Consider the following 16961-nt stretch of genomic DNA (forward strand, 5'->3'; position numbering starts at 1 on the left):
TGATGACAAATGGATTTCTATTTGAGTGTTTTTCTCTTAATGTAGATCATCATGCGGATTACAGTTTAGCTGTTAATAAATGGACATTACATTCCTGATAAAACTCTGCTGTTACCTGTGATTCAGGAAGCAATTGCATTCTTCTTACAGAGCTCATTAATATCATCATGCTGTAAATATCAAAGTATATCCTCTGCTGGGCGATGTGATTTGAGAAAAGGTTCCCTATCAGAACATGTATCTACTGAGCTATTACAGCTCCCTTATGTTTTCAAGATTTTGCTAGATGACATGATAATACCTGCTTCCTATTTCAGCTCAGTACGACCTTAAAAGTATTATAAGAATGTTAAAATATGTGCAAGCATTTACTACTTTAGACAGCAAAGACCTCTATTTGAATGAGGATAATCATCAAGAAATTCATTGTTTACACCACTTTGGGGATCACAACATGCACAGAACCGGAACTCTTTTTGAAATACATAATTATACACAATGAGGGCAATGCAGATTTCTTATTCAAAATAGTCATCCACTTTTTCAAAAGAAATCCCTTATTTCAACAGTGTTGAAAGGTCGGATTCATTGTCTCATTAATGTATACAAAGAGAGGAAAAATCTCAAAAGTACCTGATTACTGATAACAAAATATTATATTTCCATGAATAAATTGAAAACCTTGCAGTACAGTGCTATGGGTATTGGAAATAATATAATGATGAGAAAAGTATATGGGCCCAGTTGATAAACTCATGGTAAAAAAGCCTTATTCAGACCCTGCATTATTCATAAAAAAATATTTATTCTAAACAATCCCATCCAGAAGACTGCATGTCTGCTATTTGGAACCACTAAACATTTAAAGACATCCTTGATTTCAAAAATCAATTTGACACAGTTTCCAGATTGGCAAAGAAAAGAAAACATCACAGATGCTGAATTAAACAACATAAATCAGAATGATGCTCATAATTTGACCATAATACACACAGAAGGGGTACCCCTGTGGCAAATAGATAGTGATGTATGCATGCACAGATTTGCCTTCAAAACTCCTGGTCCTTTAAATAATTGGTAGGCTCCAGTTATAATAAATATACAACCATAACTGTTGCCACACACTGAGTGGGTAAACTGTGCAAATGTTGGCTAGCCCAACCCAGCCTTGTGGCTGTGAAGGAGCACCCACCCACAAATGGCAAAAATAATATATGGCTACAGTTAGACACATGATATTTGCAATAGCTTATGCTAGTTACAATGGAATGCAAAATATTAAGTTATAGAGGTTGAAAAAGATATTTCAGGATTCATTCAAAGTTATTGACAATGGTGTACAAACCCTCCACATGAGTGGATGCTAAAAGCACTTTAATTTTATTGATCCTACACCTACTAAAAGAAGACTTTTTGGCTGATTATGACTTTGGCTGTGCTGCACCAGCTCTGAACCAGTTCAGCACTACCAAGCCGTTCAGGGATCACCTGCCAGATTAGGAGTAAAACACGTATCTGGTGGGCTTTGCCTGTGTTTTCTTTTGTGTTCCCCTGGCAGTGCCCTGAAAATGGGCACCGCAATGGGAACGCTAAAGAAGTTCCAGAACGGCAAGGACTGTGAAGTCCATGCCGCCCTGGAACTTGGGGTTCATGCAAACAGTGGGGCATGTGTAGTGTCCCCCAGAATGCCACCCCACGGTGGCAGGGCATGGGGGCCTGTAGGACGCCCTATGTTTCCCCTCCCTTCTGCCAGCATTTTCATGGCGGTGATCCCACCATGAGAAGGCATTGTGGAGGGGAAACTCATAATATGCTTGGCGGTACAGCCTTGCATCTTATATATGCCCTCTCTGCTGCGCCACCGTCAGTAAAAAACAGTTAACTGGTGCAGCCGGTGCAGTGGTGGCCAGTCCTAATAGTCTCCCTGTAATAAGGCGGAAGCAGGACCGCCACCACTGGCCCACCGCAAGCCTGGCAGTCCATGACCGCCTGAGTCGAAATCGGGCCCTTAGTCTTTTCTGACATGGGCAGGTTAAGTTGCAAGCTATTATAAAGCTGAATTCGGCACTACAAACTGTAAAATTGAAAAAAGTGCCTTGGCAACTCATAAACAAGTACCATATTTGAACCTTAGTATTTGACCCTCACTCAAAGAACCATGGCTAAGCAGAAGCCACCTACACTCTGTTAAGTATAGAAGAAATAGAAAATGCCCCATTTTCCATAGCAGAAGACTCACATGTCATGTGACGTTTACCTGAAGTAACTTGCTGCCTATCACTACATTTTACTTTCCCAAGTTTAATAAGTATGAATCCTTGAGCTGGTACGAAAAAATACACAAAACCTTCCTCCATTATGAAATTACCATTTGAATTCAATTGTCACACTCAAGACAACCCTCATTCATAAGTACTGCTGAATAGTTCACTAGTCTAGGTCACACATTCCTCTGTGTTTCCAATACTCTGCACAGAGCCTGTAACCCTTTGAAACAAGGTTTCATCAATCCCAGAATACCATACACTTTTGAATAACGGTTTCTATTTATTAATTACAAATTAAACATGCTGCTGGAGAGGGCAGCTGCCAACCATAATTGCTAACATATAAGAAACCTTCAAATGTTATGGAATAGCCTTGTATTCACCCCAAAGCTGTTCATGAAAATGTTACTTGCTACAAAATAGATGTTATAATTCTTTTGTTTGTAAACAGCATATCACCATCTGCTCCCAATCCAGAATTAGCACTAATAAATGTTATAAGGTGAGCCAATGTAAGTCTATGGGAGAGGTAGGCCTTACAGTAGTGAAAAACATCTTAGTAGTTTTCACTACTATGACATGTAAAACTCAACTCCACTTGTCCTACTTTACCCTGCACACTGCCCTAGGACTTTTAAGACTAACCTTGTCTGTGACTTATATTTGTTGAAAGTGAGGCATGGCAAAAGTGTATTTTGCCTAGTCAAGATGGCAGTTTGAAACTGCCCTGAAAACTGCAGTGACAGGCCTGAGACCTGTTAAAGGGCTACTTTAATGGGTGGCACAATGAGTTCTGCAGGACCACTAGTAGAATGTAATTTACAGGCTCTGGCTACTTATAGTACTATTTCCTAGGGACCTATAAGAAAATTAGAAATGTCAACAAGGGGCAGATTTAACCATGCTTTCAGGATAGGGCACTCAAACTTTAGCACTGGTTAGCAGTGCAACAGTGCACAGAGCCCTAAAGCTAACAAAAAAACAATTCAGCAAGCAGGAGGGTTACAGGCTAAAAGTTAAGAGATTGACCCTGCTAGGAGAATCACGTCCAATGGGTCACCTATAGTATGTGGACATGTTTTATGTCTTTTTGTATTTAAGAGGTCACCCATAGATCATGGAGAAACCCATGACAAAATACTGGCACTGGCACAATGGATGTAATATTTTACATATGGGGCTTCCATACCACATATTGAAAAGAAAATTGGGGCAGCTCCTGGGGACGTCAGATGTATTTGTATTACCACACCATGAAAGGATATGAATACTGAATAAGTTCCCTTTCCCTTTAAGCGCATATGGTATTTTAGCAAATGTAAGTGAAAATATACATTGAAATACTCCATTTAACGCCATACTCTAAAAACGTTTCTCAGGGTTAGAAACCCACTAGAAGAGGTCTGGCATATTCGCTTTGCTTGCTAACTACATTCCAGAGCAAGATTATTTCCCGGAACTTTACAAAATTAAGTCAGCACCATAATAAAAGTGGGCAATAAAGCAGATATTAGTCTCTGCTTTGTTATTATAGTAATCATGTCGTTATTATGAAACTTTAGTGATCTTAATTGTTGAAATGTTGGGGTCATGTCACATGCCTTTCGGGAAATATATCAGGGTGAAGGGTCATATGAGTCATTTCCGGAGATGTCATTAAAGTCAAGAGGGTACCTCTGGCATTGTGCTTAATTGACGCTTATGTTATGTTATGCTAATGATGTTTTGTAAAGCGCTTGTTCAGCGATTGGTTTCTTGGCGCTGGATCTAGAAAGTGCCGGAACATTAAGCAGATCAATTATACGCCTGCCTGTACAGCCAGATTTGAAGCAATTTCCTGAATTTCAAAAGATCAGTACTAGCTAGACCTAATTTCCAGAGGGATAGAATTCCATAACTTAGGGGCCAGGGTTGCAAACCTGGCTCCTCCTTGTCACTTTAACCTAAAGGTAGGTGTTGACAGTAGTTGCAGATGGGACAAACAAAGGTTCCGTAGGGGAGAATACCTGGAAATGAGACTGTCAATAAAACTGGGATCCTGACCATGCAGTGATTTGAATATCAGGCAGCCGATCTTAAATGCGCAGCGTTGAGGCATGGGAAGCCAGTGCAATTCCCTCAAGAAAGGGGAAGCATGATGCCACCTAGGTTGTCGGTAGATCAATCTTGCTGCCTGGTTTTGAACCATCTGCAGCCGTTTCATAAGACCAGCTGGTAAACCAAGATAAATTGCATTAGAATAATCTAGGCGTGACAAGACCGTAGCCATTACAACCTGTATTAATGCTGCTTGGGTCAACATCCTACTAATCTCTCTGATTTTACTCAGCTGGTAGGCACAAGAAGAAATAACAAAACCCAAATGTGTTTTTTGAGACAGGTAATTGGATATTATACCTCCAAGACTCTTGGCAGATGAAGAAGGAATAGGAGGGGGCCTAGTTCTCCTGGCCAGTAGTGTGGGCCCCAGAATTTCTGGATGCCACCTGTCAAGATTAGTTCTTTCTTTCCTGGGTTTAGTTTTAGTTTATTTCTATCCATCCAGTGACTAATAATTCGCATGGTTGACTGGAAAACCGAGACAGAGTGGGGTGAGTTATCAATGGTGAAGAGCAGCTGTAAATCATCAGCATAATTAAAAGTAACCATTTTTATTTCCTTCAGTGACCTAATCAGCGAGAGGAGGTGAAGGTTGAACAAGTGTGGGGAGAGTGAAGAAATCTGTGGCACCCCACATGTGATTCTTTGCTTAGGAGACCTAAACTGAGCTAGGCGAGCTGCCTGGAATCGATCCTCTAAAAAGAAACATATCAAATTTAAGGCTGGTCCCTGAATGCCTGCTTCCTTGACACGGTCCACCAGGATACCATGGTCGACCGTGTCAAAAGCTGCGGATAAATCGGAACAGCACCAGGGTCTGAGGAATACACTTATCAGCTTTCTCTCATAGGGAGTCCATTACTGCGGTGATGACTGTCTCAGTAGAATGAGCGGGATGAAAGCCCGCTTGATGTGAGTCAAGAAAATTAGTCTGTTCCAAAAAGTTGGACAGGCACTTTGCCACATGGACTTCCAGCATCTTAGCTAGATACAGGAGCAAGGAAATGGGTCTGTAATTGGACAATATCTGGGGATCAGCTCCTGGTTTCTTCAAGAGGGAGATCACGGTAGCCTCTTTGAAGCATTAAGGTACGCAACCTTGTAATAAAGAATCATTCAACAGGGTGAGGGCAGGACCTGGAAGAATAGTAAGGACCTCCTTTAAAACATGGGGAGGACAACAGTCTGTAGGGGAACCAGAGCTGACTTTAAGCAAGAGACTGTGAAAGATCTTTATATCAATAGGAGGAAAGGTGTCGAGGGCGCAGGAGTTTTTATTTATGGAAGGCAAAGCTTCCTGGGCAGTATGAATAGTAATACTGGCCTTAATGAGGGAGATTTTCTCAATAAAAAAGTTGTTCAGTTTATCACATAAAGCTTGTGAAGGAGTAGGCTTGCTTAAAACTCTGTCAGGATTAGACAATTCCTCTACAATGTTAAATATTTATTTTGTTTGATTGGTAGAAGTAAGAATTCTAGAAGAAAAGTGAACAGCTTTAGCATTTAGGATGCATTTTTAATATTCCCTCATGGCCGTTAAATAGGTTACTTTGTCTTTTTGCAAATAACCCAACGGCGAGTCACTCTTAATTTTTTCAATGGTGCATGTTTATTGCCAGCCTCCAGTAGCCAAGCTGAGATATTTTCCTCCCGGGTATCAACATCAGGGGTATACGATGGTAATCTATTTGCCAAGGTACTACTGAAGTCATTTGTGTCAAACTAAAATACATTTTATTAAATAGTGATCTGACCAGCTACATGATACTATGGAAATAGCGGACACTACCAAGGTGATGGTCCAGATTTGATCCAAAGTATGACTCTTAACATGAGTGGCTGATGATACCTGCTGAACAAAGTTGAGGTTGATTAGTAATTTGGTCAGCTCAGCAGATTGCGACCCGCTTTGCTTATCATTAATTAAAGCCACCTATCAGTAGTATCCTTACATGATCTACTGCTAGACTGGTGACTTCTTCGCTCAAAGAGTGAGGAAAAGAGGGTATATACTGTGGGGGTCTGTAAAGAAGGATACAGACTAACGGGGCAAAATCTGACTCTAATTTGAATACTGCATTGTCGACTGTTGGAAGACAGAGTGAAGTAAGAGTGGTAAATTTAAACTCTTTATGGATTACAGCTGCCACTCCACCACCTATTTCTCCTTGTGGGTGGTTTGTATGGAGGATATAATACTCATTTGGCAACGCCGCAAGTATATCAGGTGAGGAGTCAAGGGTAAGCCAAGTTTTCGTAAGTAACAGAATATCGAGTTTTTCTAAATCCAGAAAGGTAAAAATATCAAGCTGATTATTAACAAAAGACCGAGTATTCAGGTAAAAAATTGAGAGCTGTGAGCACCTATGTTTTTGCTGATACTCAACACTGTGATACAGTGGCTTATTAACTTCCGGAAAAGAATTCTGTGGCAACCAGATTGAGTGATGCATCAAGTTGGTGCTAATGTCCAAATTTAAAATAATAGAGGCAGAATGAAGCTTTCTAAGTTCTAGTGATGAATATACACAGAATTGAGCATAGTGAATTGGCCATGGGCACGGATGCGGTACAAAAGGGGGTGTTGATGGACGGAGCATCTGAACCCCCAGTTCAGACATGGCCATATGCAAATCAATCTGGACCTGTGCCTCATGGGAACAGTCCAGCCCGAACTGCCAAGCCATGCCTTCCCTGGACCAGAAACAAGCTTCCGAGGACCGGTTTCTGGCATTTCAGCAGTCTTCAGCCCAGCTTGCTTGAATCCAGTGGCAAAGTGAGCAAGGGACTCACGTCTGAGCATACCCTGCCAACTTATGGCGAACAAAGCAGTACAAAAGGGGGTGGTGATGGACGGAGCATCTGAACCAATCAAACACTCACACCCAGTCAACAGATCTGGGTTTAATCCATCACCGTTCTTTAGCCCACTCTGCCACCCCAGTTCAGACATGGCCATATGCAAATCAGTCTGACCATGTGCCTCATGGGAACAGTCCAGCCCGAACTGCCAAGCCATGCCTTCCCTGGACCGGAAACAAGCTTCCGAGGACCGGCATATCAGCCGTCTTCAGCCAGGCTTGCTTGAATCCAGTGGCAAAGTGAGCAAGGGACTAACGTCTGAGCATACCCTGCCAACCTATGGCGCATGGACAGGCGCAGACGGGCTTGCCTTTGGCGTGTATTCGGGGCGCCGGCTGCGCGCGTCCGCTGCGCTCCCGCTTTTCTGCCGGCATTTGCGCCGGAAGACTAGCCAAGACTCCTCCCCCTGCCCTTCGCTATTGGTCGCCACCAATGGGAAGGACTGACAGGCTGGAGCCAGCTGATCACTGAGAGCGGTGATAGCGAGATAAACTATGTGCCGCAAACAAGCTAAATTCCCAAGGCCACAGTTAAAATCCAGCAGTTAAATTAAAGGTTTCAACAATTTTAAACAGTGCAGAGTACAATTCAATGTTAACTGGATAACTGCCTTTCTAAAGTGCCCGCTCCCGCGTAGTGGCGGCTGGTGACATTTGAAAGTAGTAGGCAGTAAAAGGATTGTCGTACTGCACCGTGGTGAGCGAGCGCACCTGTACAACCCATGGGGAGGTTCAAGGGGGTGGGGAGGTTCGCCGGGATTCTGGTGTTAGTTAGGCACACTATCTTAACAGCAGCAACATACCCCAAAGCTACAGCTGGTCTCTCAGAGACAAGGCAATCATGCAAGAACCCAGAATACAAAGCAGAATACAAAGCAGCTCCGATGGTACAAACAGTGGCTGTAAACAGTGTCATCACAGTGCATCAGTGTTCTAATTTAGGATTTGTCTGGGGCTCTAGATTGTTGTGACTCCCCAATACCAAAATACACAGATAACGATAGATAGCATTAGCAGGCCTGAAATCAACCATTACCACACCTGCTGCTCCACTGAATTCCTACCAAGAGACCAGCAGTACCCTGGCTGGCCCACCAGTGTCTACTTAATGACGGTTTGACATTTAGACCAGTCTCGCTTCTAGTGTTGTTGACTACTCTACGAGACGAGTTGAGGCATCCACCGATGAACCATGCGTGTATCGTTTCTGCTGTTCCACGAAATTTGGTGAATTGAATGGACTTTAACATTTTTATATAGCAAAGGGTGGTAAGTACATTTTTTAATAAAACTGTTTGTGGAGACCACTTTTACGAGTGCCAGTGCTCTGACCGTCACTGCGCTACACATATTAAACATAATCAGGCTTTGCCCCTTAACATGACTGGTGTAGCGCAAGCTTACTTAGCTTTGTGCTGTCATTTGAAAATTATCTGCCATACCGAGGCACATCACCGGCTTTTCAAGCAGCATCTTTGTACATTCTCAGCTTGATTGTGTTGTGCCACGCACAGGAACGAAAACGTGGTGTGCTTTTAATTGGAGAGCTAGAATGCAGCGCTTCTGGAGGAATGCCAGCAGCCTCATCACTATGAAACAGCACGTTGAGGGCTAACACATCATTGTGTGTACAACTAAATTGCTTGTTTTTCTGTTGTGACTGTGAGTGTATTTCATCAATGTGGCATGTCAGGACTTGCGGCGGCTTCATGAAAACTTTAGGAGGTGGAAGAAGAGAAGGGTGTGTGACCTCTCTTGCAGTCGCGACTGGGGGAGGGTGGGTCTCGCGGGGTGGGGGCAGTCACGGCTCGCAGGGAGGATGTCATGCAGGGGGGGATTGAATATAAAACCAAACTTACCTCACCGCCAGTCTGGGTCAGCGCCACCTTGCTCTCCTTGGGGCCTTCACGTCACGAATGGCACTGAGCTGGCAGCCCCTCTCAGCCAATCCTGGCGCTGCAACAGTGCTAGGATTGGCTTGGGGCACAGGTTAATCTTTGCCCGCAGCACGCCCATTAGGAGACCGAAGGGCTCCTAATGGACATGCACAAAAAAGTGCAAACACAAGTGTGCATTGGTGTTGCTGCCTGTTGCCCTGGTGACAATCATGTCAATCAACATGAGGCCAGACCACCCACCCCCTTCAGAAGGGGGTGCGCGGTCTGACGCAATGATGACTGACATGATTGTCAATTCTCCCGCCTTGGTGTCCTTGAACTTAAGTAAATTGATTCAGTTTACTTAAGTTCAGAAACGCAGAGGGAGCTGCGGGCGGCTGCGGGCGGAGGGGCTACACCTCCACGCCCCAATGGATGGACCGCGCCTGCTCCGGCGTTTCTGCCGGCATTTGTGCCTGTAGACTAGCCAAGACTCCTCCCCCTGCCCTTCGCTATTGGTCGCCCCCGATGGGAAGGACTGGCAGGCTGGAGCCAGCTGATTACCGAGAGCGGTGATAGTGAGATAAACTACGTGCCGCGAACAAGCTAAATTTCCAAGACAACTGTTAAAATCCAGCAGTTAAATTAAAGGTTTCAACAATTTTAAAAACAGTGCAGATTACAATTCAATGTTAACTGGGTAACAGCCTTTCTATGGGCTCAATATTGAATTTTTGAACATTCAAACTGCTAAGGAAAAACTTCAGCTCATTCCACTAGCAATTTGTAAGAATGTATTGGCATCTGTTAGTGTCTTTTAGGTTTCATTAGGTATTTTTATGTAACCTGAAGAATATCTCTGTTCCTTGCAGATGAGATGTGGTATGATTTGCAGGTCATTCCCTGGCAGTGCTAACTTGGCCTTTTATCCTTTTGTAGTTTCACTAACTACCATTAAATTGAGTAATATTATCACATGACATTGAAACTGCTTTGAAGATGCAAATTCTAAAGCACTAAGGGCCAAATGAAAAATTCACTCTCAATAAATTGCATTCACGCATGTACATAAAGGTAAGAGGTGGTTTGGTAATACAGCAGTGACAAAAGACAGGAATCAAACTGTGGATGGACCTTTGGCTTTCTTCAGAACTATATTACTAAACCCTTTCTTATCTTTACATAAAAACGAGACGGGTTGTCATTGTAAATGCTTGCCTATATAGGTTATTTTGCTCTTCTTTCAAATACCTCTTTAACGCCCTGAATACACACCAGTTATTGCAATACAGTAATTTGACATATAGAAGTGCTGGTGCCAGTTGGATTGGTAAATCTGACATGCAAAATAACTCCAGTGTTTGCCATCAGAAAGAGAATGACCAAACAATCAATTGTTTAAGTATTTTTCCGAGTTTTGTTTCTGAGATCAAAATCACTAAGATTTGATGTGGATAATCTGCCCCCAAAAACAGGGCATTGGGTTCCGCAGGCATATTACAGAATGTGGTATAACCTCACCACTCAGAATTCCCAGTTTGACCGACAGCAGGAGTTAACAGCTAAAGATTCAAAGGGACTTGTAGTACACAGTTACAACTAACTGTTCACTAGTGTTGCATAAGATTATTGAGTGGGTACTGTCTTATGTCTCACCAGCATGGCTCAAGACAGATCACAACAGTTTAAAATAATTAAAAGTAATAAACGCATTACTTTCAGTAATCTTAATTTCTCCGCTTCAGGAGCTCGTTGTCCCAGTCTTAGCTAATGAAGCTCTGCCCCCAGAATATTCCCTGCCATCAGAGGGGAGAAGCCATTCTTGCGTGGACTGGGATATCACCTCACCGCTGGGGAAAACCACAATCCCAAATCACAACCCAATACGCCATATGCGCACATAAGTGCAAAGCCGACCTGCAGCAGCTGTACCCACTTTGCCTGTCATCTGAGGGGAGAAGCGTGCTTGCCTGGACTTGGACATCGGTGCACCGCTGGGCGAAACCACAATCCCAATCACCCCACACAATGCCATACGTGCACATATGCGCGATGCCGACCAGCGGCAGCTGTAGCCCCTTTGCCTGCCATCTGAGGGGAGAAGCCATGCTTGCCTGTACTGGAACATTGCCACACTGCTGGGGGAAATCACAATCTCCATCACTCCCATGACGAAATACGCACACATAAGTGAGACGCAGACCCCAGCAGCTGTAGCCGCTTGGCCTGCATTTGAAGGGTCAAGCCATGCTTGGTTGGACTGGGACATCGCAGCACCGGTGGGGGAAACCAAAATCCCCATCACCCCCCACAAAGCCATACTCGCACATTAGTGCAACGCTGACCCATGGCATGGGAGATGCCCAGGTTGCACCTGGTCCGTGCCTGGGCAAGGCCCGAGCTAGCCGAGGTCCATTCATGCCCCTCGGAGCCCAGAAGATGCTGAGTTGGGCCCCCCTCTAAACTTGTTATTTCCAGAGCCTTTACAGTGGTGATAACCTAGATAATGGGCAAACGGACAATTAGAGCTGGCAAGGGGATGAGATTTCTAACACTCTGGATTCCTTACTCAGCAGAGCGGTGGATGCCCTGGTGAAGGATATTGAACTTACAGAATGCAGGGTCTCTACAGGAATGGTAGGATTTCTACCCCAAACAACGGACCCTGCGAACTATGTGTCAACATCCCTATCTGATACCAATCCTTTACCTCATTGCTCTAACACCACCACCCAAAGCTTTAATCCCTTAGTTGTCACTGGAGGGGAGATCTGCTCCCCCACAGAACCTCTGATTGAGAAGAAAAGGGGGGAAGGGAGAGCTAGTAAGTCCGTAAATGTTAAGACCAAATACACAAACAAGGACTGACCCAACTCCGGACATTACGTCAGGCCATAAGGCCTTATGCGCAAGGATGGAACAGGCCCTTGCCCAATTGTTGCAAACTCTCATCAAGAGATTAACAAAAATTGTGGAAAATCTAGTCTCACTTATTACATGAGGGGCCAGAAATGAAGGGGGAAAGATTTTAGCATGGGAGTCCACCCAGGATTTGGCAAATGTTGAAGATCCACCCATATTCTTGTGTCCTGTGGCGATTAAGCACCCTGAGTTAAATCTTCAGAGAGGCGATGGCCATGGGTACCCCGCGGGTATAGAAGGCCATAATAATCTTAATTTCCTGCTTTGGTCAGGGAAACCCTCAAGACAAATGCCATCATCATTTATGCATAACCAATGTCCCCACCCTGCCCTAGTTACCCACTCTCACATAGTTGTGTTCATGCCCAACAGGAACCACCTCTGACCTTAAGCCCGAGGGCCCCCAACCTACCCAGATGGAAAGTCAGGCCTGAAGGTGAGTGCCTTAGAACACAGGAAAGATGGGAGGAAGTTAACTGACATAAGTTCCATCACAAGATTAGACCTCCCCCAGCAGTTTGCCCCTACATGGTTATCTTGGTTAATGCACCTGAGTCTACAGAGCAATTGATGCTTAAAGCCCTACATTGGATGAATAAGCATGCTAAAGGGGGGCCTGAACTCTCCATCTATATCATCATGGCCAAAAGATTGGCCTGGGTGGGTAACTCCGATAAAACACTTGGGGCCTTATTTATGAAGGCCTTGCGCCACCGGTGCGTCACTTTTTCCCATGTTAAAAGTGACGCACCGGCGGCGCAAGACCTTCATAAATAAGGCCCTAGGAGGGGACTGTACGGTCAATTTCAATGACCATCGTATGGTGAGGAAACAGTTGAATACAGGCCCTAATCAACCTTCTGCAGACAGAGATCAATGCACTAACATTAGTTTTTTGTATAGACCCCCCAAATCCATATGTAAGGGGACAGGGGTATAGAAGCACCATTACCCCACCCCTTTCCTTCTCTTTCCAGCTCCACAAGAAGCAAGCAACACACTACTAATCAATTTGCTGCATTAGAAGGCCTTGGTGCTTGTGATTGACAGGGGATGGATAGGGCGGTCCTAAAACCCAGCAAGAGTTGCATCAAAAAAATCTTTGAAAATCCTTCCCATAAATGACGCAGATAATGACCTGATAAAAATAATGCGCCAGAATATAGCGGGGTTAAGGTCAAAACTGGGTGACCCAGAATGGGTCAAGTATATAACTCAGTACCATTTAATATATATAAAGTAAACTTTGGAAATAGGACCAATGATATAGACAGCTTTCGCTCTTGCCACACTCCAGCGCTTTCTTCAAGATCAGGGCAAGCAAGAGGGGGCAGTATGACATTGATAAGAAACACTTAAAGAATTAAAGTCTCTGCTTTTTACAATTATTCCCCTTATTACCATATATTGGTGTCCGCAGCAGTTGGAGGAGGCAATATTCTCCTAATTAACTATCATAACAATAACTTCTTGGGTGAGCTGTCATGGGTGGTAGACTCACTTGAGAAGGCAATCAAACTAATCATTATAGATTACAATAATAGTCTAAATATTTTATGGATGGGGGATTTTAATGTGCACAGCTGTGGTAGCATGGCAAAACCAGTTTGTGGCCTAATCAATGAAGAAGGGGAAGTAATTCCACATTTTTTCCATAATTCTTAGTGCAATGCCCTTAGCAGACTCCTTACTATAGAAAATGTAGAAATTATTAATCTAGTCGGCACGCACACAAACCAACTTGAAAAAACATTTGGTACCAACTCTCAGGGCTCTACCATCGATCATTTGGTTGTATCTGTATCCCAAAAAGCCCTTTTTAGTAACATTAAGACACATCTCAACTTTTAGTGACCATACCGACATATCCTGTCAAATGAAATGGAAGGAAATATATAACTCATCGACAAGGAGAGATTTAAAACCCCATATAGCGAGAAAGAACAGAATAGTTCTCAAATGGGGTAAGTTTGATAAGGAGAAACTGGTCCCTAAGATTTTGACTAACAGACGGAAGGACACTATTACTTGCCTCACCCCGTAAATAGGCCCTGATAGAGTAGTGGCAGCCTTTAAGATCATTTTGGGCAAAGTAAAATGTAACTTAGTACGGCAAGTGCCTGTCCGCAATTCTATAGACCTGAGCTGGTATGACGCATCCTGCACTAAGACACTAACTTGACAGCACAGTTAAACTAATGGGCTTAGTGTTATTGAATAGATTAGAGGACTGGGTTATACAGAAAAATATTATATTACCTGTGCATTATGACTTTAAGAAAGGAAAAGGGACATTGAGCCTGCTTATACCTAAATATACTAAAGCCAAAAAAGAAAAGGTCTATATGGATATGGCCTTTATGTACCTATCGCCAGCCTTTATTTGCATCTCCCATGCATATATTTGGAAAATCATTGAGGAGATGGGCCAAAAATTCTATTGATAAGACATCTATATTCACAAGCCATGGCTTGTGTACGATATAGAAACTTAAAGGAATGCACAGGGGGATTTCACATTATTAGGGGTCAGAAAGGGGTGCGTTCTCGCCCCTTTTTAATTTTCAATTTATATGAATTGCGTGGAAGCACCCTTACTAGACTCTACTGGAGAAAGTGACCCATCTAGGGGCACCCGGGTCAATAATGACCACTACTCAGCCTTCCATACCAAATGAAAAGTCGGTCAGACAGTAGAGAATACAAACCAATAACTATTTAATTCATGTACACTCAGAGAGGTGCCCAGTCTGCCCAGTCACCAGGAGTGCTGCAGAGGGACTGAAATCAACAAGCATAAAGATACGTTATGTACATTTCATGACCGGCTGAAGACACACCGACAGTAGAATTTTCCAACCAGATGCAGCTGGACAGTGAAATACAAAAAAAATGTTTTGATTCTCATATCTCCCACCACCTAATACGGCACAAGGTCATTTCACCCTGCTCCCACCACCAGACAAGTGGTAGAGGGCTTCTATCTAGTGAGAAAGATATACGCTAATAAGAACAGTCTATTCATTAGGGAAGCAAGACCTAACATTTCAGAAACGAAATGTAACAGAGGCTTTTTCTTAGAAATAGCAAAGGATTAGTTTCGATCATGGTTCAAAATGCCGCCTAAATAGAAAATCGTGCTGGGAATGCAAACTTATGTAGGGTAATGCACAAATATGCACATTTCTACTTCAACACTACCTTAGATGTCCAGATGGGGAACCAAGTATGCATCTCCATACTCATCTATGCAGACGATGTAGTGCTATTCGCGAGGACTTGCACTGCACTTCTGAAACTCATAGAGGAGTATGTGAAATTTATGAAAAACTTAGACCTACAAGTTAACAAAGCTAAATCCTTCATTTTAGTGACAGGTCAACGGACAAAGAAACTCCTGTTTTTTCACATGGCGAATGCAAGTGGAACTGACAGGCACCTTCTCCTACCTAGGGTTTTTTTCAATAGAATGGACTCTGGTCACAAATTATAACCAACAGAATTCTTCTATTGGAAAAAAGCAATAGTGCCATTTACTCCTTCATCAAAAAACGGGGGTCTAAGCCACTGGAGGTAATGAAAAAGATTTATACAGCAAAAGCTATTTCTGTAGCCACATATGGGTTAAGGGTGTGGGGTCGAACACACTTAGAAGCCCTCCAAATTATAGAGTACACCTTTTTGAAAAAATGTGTAGCCCTTCCTAGAAGTTTTTCAAACCTAAACTGTCAGCTTTAGCTGGATGTCCCTTATATATCTGATCAAGTACACTTAGCACCAATCCTTTTGTGGCATTCAGTATGGATACGGGAAACCGTTAATTTCGCCTGACACATCATTAGGGATTGCATAATTCTTTATTATGTACATAAGGTTCCCTGGATCCATTATGTAAAAAATACTCTCATTTCCTTTTTCTAGGAAGACGGAGTCCCAGTCCAGCACTACTGTCACTAAGTGTGCAACCCAGAGCTCCCCACTCAACGTTAGGCCAAGTAAGAACACTGTTTGAGATAGCCCTGCTCACCCCCTTAGTAGCTTGGCACGAGTAGCCGGATCTATCTCCAAGGCACAATGTGTACTGTATGTGCAACCGCGCCCACAGCAACCCCCTGGTGACACCACAAATGGACTCCACACAAGTTTGATGAAAACAGTATAACTTTATACAAAAAGATATACAATCAGACCACATGTGCGTAAGCCAACTCAGAATAAAGGGTAATGTCTGTTTCGTCTGGTTGGTAGGTTTAAATCCCAACCACCGCTTGAAAAATGCTATGCTGGTCATAATGCTAGAATCACACACGTTGCGCTAGACAAACAATAGTGCACGGCATAACGATACAATCCTGTGCTGGGCACAGTAGAAATAATACAATGCGTAAAGATACACTCCGGTACCTGCAATGGGAGAAATAATGCAATGCGTACCTCTACATTCATGTACTGCGCAATGACGGAATAATGCAACGCGTCACACCCCAATCAAATACTTTACAATGAAGAAATAATGCAATGCGGGTCACTACAATTATGTACTTTGCAATGAAGAAATAATGCAATGTGGGCCGCTACACTCCTGTACTTGGCAAGGGAGAAATAATGCAATGCGTAGCGCTACAGTCGTGTACTTCTTTAGGCAATAATAATTTCAGGCGTCCTAAGACAGTCCGGCAGTTCGTTAGCAGCAATATTGGCAATGTGTATTACGACAATCAGCCTCTGGGATAACAGTTGCCCCCCCACACGGTTCAACGTTCACATAGAGTACAGCTTCTTACTCTGACCCCTGTACAGCCACCCCTTTCGTCAGTACAGGCCCCACTCTGAGCCGAAGCACAGGCTCACATCATCAGAAGGACTGAGAGGCCAAGAGAGTGTCCCTCCGAGCCCGCACCCCACCCAGGTAGTAATCCACGTTACCTGGGGGG

This window comes from Lissotriton vulgaris, chromosome 8 (assembly GCF_964263255.1).
Source record: "Lissotriton vulgaris chromosome 8, aLisVul1.2, whole genome shotgun sequence".
Taxonomy (NCBI): Eukaryota; Metazoa; Chordata; class Amphibia; order Caudata; family Salamandridae; genus Lissotriton; species Lissotriton vulgaris.